The following is a 10,128-nucleotide window of genomic DNA, read 5'->3' on the forward strand; positions in this document are numbered from 1 at the left end:
TCCAAGAGGAACTATCACGATCATGTTAAATTCTGACATTTAGATACTTGTTATGATTTTTAATATCAATAATAACTCCATTTTTATCATTTGTTTCAGTACAAACTCAAAGCCTTTCGACATCATTTCGCTGTGGCTACTCCACGTTAATGTCATATAATTTTTATTAATGCTATACAAAATAAAAGAATAAATGATAAAACGTTAGAAACGTATAATATTTCATTTTAAGTTGAATTTGTAGACCGCTCGTTGAGAATGTTACGAAATAAAAAGTGTTTATGTAAGGAAGTATTACTGAAATATGAATAACCTTTAGTTTTACCTGTATTATTTATTAAAATAGATTTAAAAGAATAAATATAAAGAAATATTTTAAATTAAAGTAAGTTTATTATAAATATTTTTAACGAATTTTAAGAAATTGTAAATTAAGCCAGAGGTCGCTGTTTGATGAAAACAGCTGCTGGAGATTGAAAATGATTATTTTAAATGATGGTTTGTTATTTTCGTGATTATACTTGTAATAAGATTTAAAGTTACATTTTAAATATAATAAATATGTAATTATAACATTGTTGTTTATTTTAGCAGTAACTTTGCAATGAAGTAGGCATTTAAGAGGAAGAATCTAAATGGCATAAAGGCAAGTTTAAAATTATCTGTTTAAAATGTATTGTGCACAATAATTGTAACTATGTAAAATTCTAAGAGGTGGTCTTGTCAAAGGAGGTGATAAAACATAGTGCATACAGAGTACTGTATAAAGTACTATGTCCAATAGGATTTGAACAATGCTATATATTGAATATTAATTATGTATTTCTGGCTCCATAGTATCTGTATTGTATCAAGTCTAACATCCAAGTAGTAATTAATAGATTACCCTCGATCATACATATAATTACAACAGACAGCAACAGTGGCAGAATTTAAAAAGCGAGGAATTTATGCAATTGGATTAAGCAAAGGAAGTAATGAATTTTTCTAAATAGGATCGAATTACAGATCAGTAAATTTAGGGTCAAAGAGCATTTTGAATCCAGTACCCCACAAACAGCATGATTTTAATTCCATTGGCCTAGAAAAAGATGTAGAAGTATGTTGGAAATAACCTGTAGTGCTTAGAAGCTAGTATGACATTAAGAATAAAAAATTCTGGAGCAATGTTTCATTTACATTTTAAAAAAAGCACCTAAATATCATTAATGTAGATGAAAATTGCTTGTTTTTTCAATATCTACCAATTTCCTGGGTCTAAAAGCAATCAGTCATTGTGATGTATTATGTTGATGCAAAAATTTCTGGAGTTTTATAGTACACATTTATTTTAAAAACAAAAAATAGTTTATTCAATAAAATAATTGCCATTACATTCAGGCCTCTTCTTTCATTGATTCCTGCTGAATAAAACTCATGCTGTTTTGATTAGGAGAACTCCAAGTGTGATTTCCATCTTTTCATCATTGACGAACTGCTTTCCAAGAAGTGTTGCACGGAAGAGATGGTAGGCAGATGGTACAATGTCTGGGCTATATGGTGGATGAGGGAGAACCACCCAGCCAAGATCAAGCAGCTTCTGCCAGGTCACTCTTGACCCATATTGTTTTGCATTGTCATGAAGAAAGTGCACAACATTTAGCTGTAGCCACTTAGTGTGGAGAACATCAGCCAAATGTTGCAACTGAGGGAGTAGATTTCAAAAGTTATAGTGGTATTTCATTGAAGCATTTCCAAATGGGCAGGTCAGCAAACATTCCATCAGATACACAGCACAACCTTGCTCTGATATACTTCTGGTTTTAGCATACATAATATCATTTTACTTACAATTGTGCACCTCAATAATCTTCATTTACATATCCCATAAGAAACTTCTAGACTAGCTGTCATCTGTCAGAAAACAATTTCAAATATTTTAGAAAGGTCTAGAAAATTCTAGAAACTTTTTCAACAACCCAATAGAATCATGATTTTCTTGAATAAAATGCAAAAGTGAAACCTAGGGCTTTACAGGAAATGTTTTTTAGTATCCCAGAATAACCAAGAAAAAGCTCATCAAAATCTGTGAAATACATTTCTGACCCTCTCCTTGCATGGCTCATATGAGTTTTTAGAGATAGTTTGAATCTATGGCTGTAAGTCTTTTTACCACTGTAAAAGAAGATATCTAAAACAAATTTATATAAGAGAAACAATAGAAATGAAATACAGTAGAGCATCAATTATCCAAATCAATTGGGGACTTGGGTTGTTCAGAAAATTGATTTTTTGGATAACTGATTATGTACGAAAAAATATATTAACCTATCCCATGTTGAAATTCGTTCAAATCCTGGCATGTCCTTAAGTACCCTCTCATGGTTGTGCCAGTGCTGCCAGCTAAAACACACACACCAACAAAAACAATATTGGAGTAGCCCAAGACATAGCCAAAGATTGCAGTGCCAAAGCACTAGTGGAAATTTAAATTTGCCAACTGGAAAGCTTTCGGTTGATCAATATTCGGATAATCAATGCTCTACTGTAATTCCAATATTTCAGAGATGTAAGTAATATTTAGTGATGGGATGATGAATCAGGAATTGGAAAAATTGGGCATTTTCTGGTAATCAGAATTGAGCAAATCTTGTCACAATTTCCAAATCTTAAAACAATTCTTTGGCATTTAATAAGAAAATTAATTGTTTGTTTCAATTGAAGATTAAATTTTTTTTTAATTATGAAATGAACAATTAATTATTAGTTTATTGGAAAGTTTCATGTTGAGAAAGAGTATGAGATGCCCCATGAAGCAATGTCTGTCATGGCAGATTTTTCTTTTATGTAGTCAGAGCATTGACAGATTGCACTTGATCAGTATTAACTGTTCCCATTATAGGGGAGATAGGGTGTCATCAGAATTGCCATATGGCTGACATTGGGCCAGCTTGACTGGCAATTTCAAATCAAGGCCAGCAGTCAGCAAAAATATTTAAGTGTCAGAAAAACAGTATAAAATATAAACAAAATTATATTTTAATCAAAAAAATATTATATAAAGTTATTTTTATTATTTAGTATGTTTACTTATAATGATAAAATGACTTTCTCATTATAATTATGAAAGTTTTTGTTATGATTCACAGATGATGCTGTAGTACATTAAATTTTCAAATGCAATTTGCACGATTTAAGTACAAATATATGGTTGCTCTATAAGTCTGCTGAAGTTTTGAGTTTTAAAATTGATTTTTCAAAATGAGCCAGTCTAGACATTCATGGCTCAAGGAATGAATTCAAAAATTGGTTAACTCATGATGATGATATTTATTCAACTCATTGCATCATTTTCCAAACCTCACTTAGTGTTAAATATGATGGAATTAAAGCATTTACAAGGCATGCTAAGTGTGAGAAGCACAAAAAAATAGAAGTGCATATTTTCATTTACCTTCCCACTTTGCCTGGTCATTGTGTAGGCCAACAAAGCAGTTTCTGAAGATGACAAACCTATATGACATGATGGGATAGTTCATTCAGTAAAAGGGAATTAGCTGTAATTTCATTGGGGATAGTATTGCAATATTAACTTTATGTGAAATAAAATTGCAAATACATTTATAATACTCAAGAAAAGCATGCATATTCACATATAAATGGAGAATTTTTAGGTTTGTTTTGAAAGATTGATTCTGGCTTTCCCAATCATTTTTCATTCTTAAGCTTTATGTATTAATTAATGAATATACCATGCTTATAATGTAAATCATTAATGTTCTAAACTAAAATAAACTTTAGAAAGTATTCAAAAGAATCAAAATTAGGAGTTTTCAGCAGAATCAAAATCAGGAATTGGGAGATATTTTGGTATCATCTCATCACTAGTAATATTATCAAAAATTCTTTGTTTTTACTGCATTAATAATAAAATTTCCAATTACATACAAAAATGAATTTATTTATATAATTAAATGCAATATACAATATAATTTCTACACCCCTTTAAACAGTTAATAATTACACTGTACCATTCAATCATCATCAGCATAGCCTTATTTAAGGAACCAATTATTTTAATATAGACTAGTATGTTATTCACGCCAAGTAATATTGATAAGCAGTTAAAACTCACTGTGTTCAGCGTTATAAATCATTTTTAAAGAAGGAAAAATGATTAATAACACCGAACACAGTGAGTTTTAACTGCTTACCAATTATTTTATTCTACTGATATGTTTTTGGTAAATTTTTTTCCATCTTCAAAAATCAAATAAATATATTGATAAATACATTTGAAATATTAAATTTTTAAACATTCTATTAAATCTTTCATTCTAAAAACAATTTTTAAAAATGTTTCAAAAAATATTAAAAAAAATACAAAGTCCTGTTTACAAACAGTTTAAATGCTGGACTATTTAGTTTTAAAATTAAAACTACTACATCTTTATCTCTCTCTCTCTCTCTTCCTTTTCCTGTCTGTTTTCTAATCAGTACTTTACAAATATATGACATTTTGTCTGCATTCTTATTAAATATCTGTAATCTAAGTTTACTGTAAAAATACACAATTGTTTCATTATTCTCAAATTTGTTCAAACATTCTTATTATATATTAATAGTCTCATTCCACTTTACATTTAAGTTTTATTAGAAGCTTTCTTAGCTAAACTTATTCTTAACTTTTCCTTCCTAGTGTTCTCTATTACAGTATTTTACATTTTAATTGTGGAACCAATATAGAAACTTTTTCCCCACTTCATTATTCTAAATTTTACTGTTTTACTGGGTCTCCAGAAACAGATTCTCATTCCTTTATTAAATCAAAAACACTATTTTGTTTTGTTTCTAAATAATATATTACATTGATAATTCAAGGACTTATCATACAGGAATGCACTTCATTTATATATACAAATCAAATCTTTTAGATAGTCATTCTGCAAGATAAATTTTGAGTCTAGACCCTCTTTAGTTGCAGACCATACAAAATGATGATGCTGATTCTTATTTTGAAAAAATTTTTAACATAAATTTGAAAAAAATTAAGTATAAAAATGGTTAAAAGTATATAACAATTTTTACTTTTTTGTTAAAAGTGCAGAAAAATTGACACTTTTAACACAAAAATTTTTTTACTGTTTTATTCTTTTAACTATTTTTATAATTATTTTTTCAAACTTATATGTTAAAAAATTTTTTAAAATAAGAATCAGCATCATCATTTTGTATGGTCTGCAACTGAAGAGGGGTCTAGACTCAAAATTTATCTTGCAGAATGACTATCTGAAAGATTTGGTTTGTCCATCTAAATGAAGTGCATTCCTATATGTTAAGTTCTTGATTTATCAATGTACTTTACTATATGATTTATAAACACAATGTTTAAAGGACAGGAAGCTTCAAGTAAACTATTTTGTTAAAAATTTTTATCTCTTTACACAGTATGTATACAGGAGGAGATTTTTTCTTTTATGTCATTAACAAAAGTTTTCTAATGTTGTTTTACAATTTTTGTGCATATGAAGCCACCAGTTATGTAATGGTTATCATAAATTAATATTATATTAAAGTTATATTTATGTTTTGTTTTTAGCAAATGTGTAATTCAATTCAAGTATTTATTTAAGACAATAGATTTTAAAAAACTTGATTTTGGGAACTTTAAATAAATTTTTTACTCTGGAATAAAAGCAGTTTGGGTTGGGATCCAATATTTTCCTGTTTGTTGATTAAAATATATTCAGTCTTTTATTATTTTTAATATTTATTTTATGCTTTTAATTAGTTAATTTTGATTTTCACAAAGTTGAAGTAAATAATGTCTAATATTGAAAATTTATAAATAATACAGTTTTGAAAATTTTCAAATAAATTATGTTAATAATACATTTATTTACAATACATAAATTTGCTGATTCCAAATCATATCAGAATTTTCACTAATAAGTGTATCATTGACATATTTCACTATTGGATGAAATATGCCAATGATGATAGACTTTTAATAGCATTTGATACAAGTAAATAGATTTATTTACTATAGCTGTTTAAGATATAATAAGACTAAAGAATAATACATTGCTATATTATTCATTTTCAATTAAGCTGTCAATTAGAGAAGCATGAAATTTTTCTTTTAAGTAATTAGAGTTGTTAGGTTTGATTAGCTTATAGTACCAATAATTTTGTGTTCTTACTTTAAGTATTTAATTAAGCTTTACTTTTAAACTTCAGAGTTAAATCATTTAGCTTCAGTATGACAAAAATGGTTTAATTCTGAATTATATAAGTTATTTCTAAACATTTTAAATAACACAGATTACTTTTAAAAAGTAGTTTGTTTTATTAAGTTTTGTTATGTCAGTAAAATTACTTTTAAAAACATTTCACTATCCTTTGTTAGTTTGTTTTGTTAAATTTAAAAATTTAATAAGACATGGTTGTATGCAAAATATATATGACTATACAAATAAAATATTATACATAAATTTTAAAAAATAATCAATTATTATTTATTATTTGCTCAAGTTCTATAGTAATTTATTATTAGTTTTTTATAAGCAATCAGTGAACAAATTAACTTGCAATGAAAACGTTACAATATCATTAATTGGAACAAAGGTAGTTCCTATTATATATATAGTAATTAAGGAAAAAGGCGAGTTATGGATAAATTAAGAATGTATGTATAATATAACATAACTTTGTAAATACAATATTGGAAAATAATCATAATAAATTATTTTTTTGCAGTATTAATTTTAATTATTAATATTTATATTTGATGTTAAAAATAAAACAGTACAATATGCTATACATAATAATAAATTTTGTTAATATTATAGAATTGTAGATGTAACTAGATTGGAAAGTGTTTCTGGCTTTTAAAGCTATTAATAATTGCAGAAATTATTAACTGCGGGTAAGTTTCTTGTCATTTTCTAATATCTAAATGATTTATTTAATTAAACATTAATTTAATTTAGACAGATCAAGGAAAAAAATAGCATGAAATGAGATTTAAATCTAGATCTGTAATAGAAATAGTTAAGAATATGATTTCTTTGTATATTTTTTATTTACTAGGTGAATTTATGCCATTTTAACAATAAATTAAACTATTCCTAGTGCTTTTAATAATAACATATATATAATGTTTAAAGTATTTTTGACTACATTAATCAAGAACATCATGCTATTATTATTGTAGATATTATACTCTCAACAGATATATGTAACATATCTATTATTTTTTTCTTGAGAGAAAATTGTATTAATGATTTTAATAACTAAAATTTCATAAAAACATTATTGCAGTCCAATAACATTAGCAAAAATTTATTAACATATTTATAAGATATTGATTTAAAAATTTGAATAGTTTTTATTTGTAATATCAACAAATTGGTATTACTATAATTTAATACTGATAACCTATATGTTATCTGTGTGAAATTATCTCTGAAAATGAAATTTGAAAGTAGGTATGGATTATTTGGTGATTTTAAATTCCAATTACAAATTCATCAGATAGCTTTTCCTTTGTTTAAAGTCATTAAGTGTGTCACACACAAAACACCAAAACCAGCCATAAACATCCAATATATTTGCTAACATGAACGTTTTCATTCATTTCAAACAGATATCATCAGATTACATAAGCGTAATGCAGAACCGAATAATTTTTCAAACTAAAGAACAAAATTCAAATTGAACTTTCAAATAGATGGAGTTCACACATGCTGTAGTATAAAGAAATAAATCCTATGACTGTACTTAAAACATTGCTTTAGAAAGGTATAGATGGTATATGAAACTTGAACAGTTGCTCCATTGATTAATTTACAATGCATACTTTTCAGGTAATAATTAACATAATTACAATAATTTAAAATGGTAGTATTCATATTGGAAGACCCTGTATTTGTATAATGTTAACAAATACAAATCCAAGTTTGTTATTTTTAATTGCCAGTGGCATTAAAGAATTTATGATATTGTCATTGCAATTCATTCTATACAAACCCATTATATCAAAGCAATTCAATTTTTCCTGTTTAATGTGTAAACAACTTAAAGTAGATAAAAAGTGAAATTCATAAATTTTAAGCACAATTATACTAGTACAAAATATATATAAGCCACAATATAATCCTAATGTATTATAAATTACCATATTTACTCAGGTATAAGACAATCTCACATATAGGATGAGGTATGACTTTAAAGATCAAAATAAAGAAAATTATATATATTAATAGAATTCTAATTTTATTTTGTTTAATCACAAATAAAATATTATCAAATATTCATATTGTCCTGCAAAAATTGAAAACAGTACTAAAAGAATAACCAATTCTTTTAGTACTGTTGTTCAATACTTTTTAAACTTTTATTTATATATTTTTTAAAATTTATTTTAGTAATTGTAATGAATTTTTAACTTTTATGAATAGTAATAATAATCTCATATTATTATAAAACATAATTATCAGAATATTATTTTCCTTATCCAATTTTTGTATAGTTTTTATTAGCATATAATTAAACCAAAATCTGAATCTAAAAATAAAGTGATAAGAGAGTTAAATGATTTAAACTGTCTAAAATTATTAATTTTAAAGTAGAATAAAATTAGTATGCAAACGTTTTTATATTTACTAAGATCAAGAATTACTAATGCTACTAGTGTTTCAAATAGCATTTAGTAGTGCAATCAAAATGAAAGGAGTTTGATTTTTCAATGATATAAATTATTGTTATATACATATTATAAATAGAGAATGAAAGAGAGATAATAGGTGAATAAAAAAGAAAACTCTAATTTTTATTTCCTATAAATAGTAGATTCTGTGGTTAATTCAGAATCAGTGGAGAGACACTCAGATGAAAACATATTAAACTGGTTAAGGTATCTTCCTTTAATCTATGAATTAATGTACAAAAGTCTTTACATAGCAGTAGGACGAACGTCCGCACGTGTCGACAGACAGTAGTTCTAACAAAGGAACAGGTTAAGACAAAGGGTCATAAAACCTTTTGTTTGGTTATTGGGTAGGTCCCTCTAGTGGGTCAAATTGGTATGCGTCGAGAGTATCGACACCTCCCCTCAATTTGATATCACGGTGAACCTTCTATGGGTCCGATACCCATGTTGGCGACGCACGACCGGTGTTTGTTCGAAAACAATGGTTTGGTTAGAACGTCGGCCGGCATCTCGCTGGTCGGTAGATATTTGATGTCTACGTCTCTGCGTTCGAGAGCCTCCCGGATGAAGTGATGTCGTATCCCGATGTGTTTAGTTCGTGAGTGAAAGATCGGGTTTCTGGCAAGTTTCTGGGCGCTCTGATTGTCGTTGTATATCGTTATGGGATGATCTGATCTTGAGTGAACGTTGCAGAGAAGGTTTTTAAGGTGGATTGCTTCCTTTGCTGCTTCGGTTAGTCCGATGTATTCGGCTTCAGTTGAGCTGAGTGCGACGGTACGTTGTTTTCGTGATTCCCAACTCACTACTGCGCCTGCGAGCATGAACATATAGCCTGTGTAGCTGCGTCGATCATTCGGACATGCTCCCCAATCGGCATCTACATAACCTTCGAGTGGTTTACCTGTTTTTTTGAATGTGATTCCGTAGTCGGCAGTATATTTGAGGTAGCGGAGCACTCGTTTTGCTGCTTGCCAGTGGGTATGATTGTAGCAAGTGTTGAATTGGCTCAACATGCTGACAGTGTAGGCAATGTCAGGGCGAGTACCGACGGCGAGATACATAAGTGTGCCGATAAGGTTTTGATATGGAATTTTTCTCCGTTCACTTTCAGAAAGGCTTTCTTCTTCGCTCGGTTTTAGTAGTTTGGAATTTCCGTCGAGTGGAGTAGCGATGGGTTTGCATTCTTCCATGCCGAAACGTTTTAAGATATCTAGAATGTATTGCTTCTGAGACATGGTGATTTCTTTCTTCCCCTCCTTTTCGGTCTGGGAGAACTCGATACCCAGAGCCCAGTGAATTGGTCCCATGTCGCGCAATCTAAAAATTGTGCCGAGTTCAGATTTTATCTTATTGAGCTGTGCTTTGTCGTTGCACGCTATTATCAAGTCGTCGACATAAATGGCTACTATGGTGATGTACCCATCATGTTTTGTCAT

General features: G+C 28.3%; 1 long non-coding RNA gene across 1 annotated transcript in view; it reads left to right on the forward strand.

Annotated features, from left to right (window-relative positions):
- The first annotated feature begins 6,580 nt into the window (after window positions 1–6,580).
- The window catches only part of LOC111640496, a 24,461-nt gene continuing 20,913 nt past the window's right edge, over window positions 6,581–10,128 (forward strand). The window contains exons 1-2 of the long non-coding RNA XR_002759283.1: window positions 6,581–6,667; window positions 6,831–6,907. This is a non-coding gene — a long non-coding RNA (uncharacterized LOC111640496). The remainder of the gene's footprint in view (window positions 6,668–6,830; window positions 6,908–10,128) is intronic.

Source organism: Centruroides sculpturatus, unplaced genomic scaffold (assembly GCF_000671375.1).
Source record: "Centruroides sculpturatus isolate CEXI.00-Female unplaced genomic scaffold, Cexi_2.0 scaffold1265, whole genome shotgun sequence".
NCBI classification, from domain to species: Eukaryota; Metazoa; Arthropoda; class Arachnida; order Scorpiones; family Buthidae; genus Centruroides; species Centruroides sculpturatus.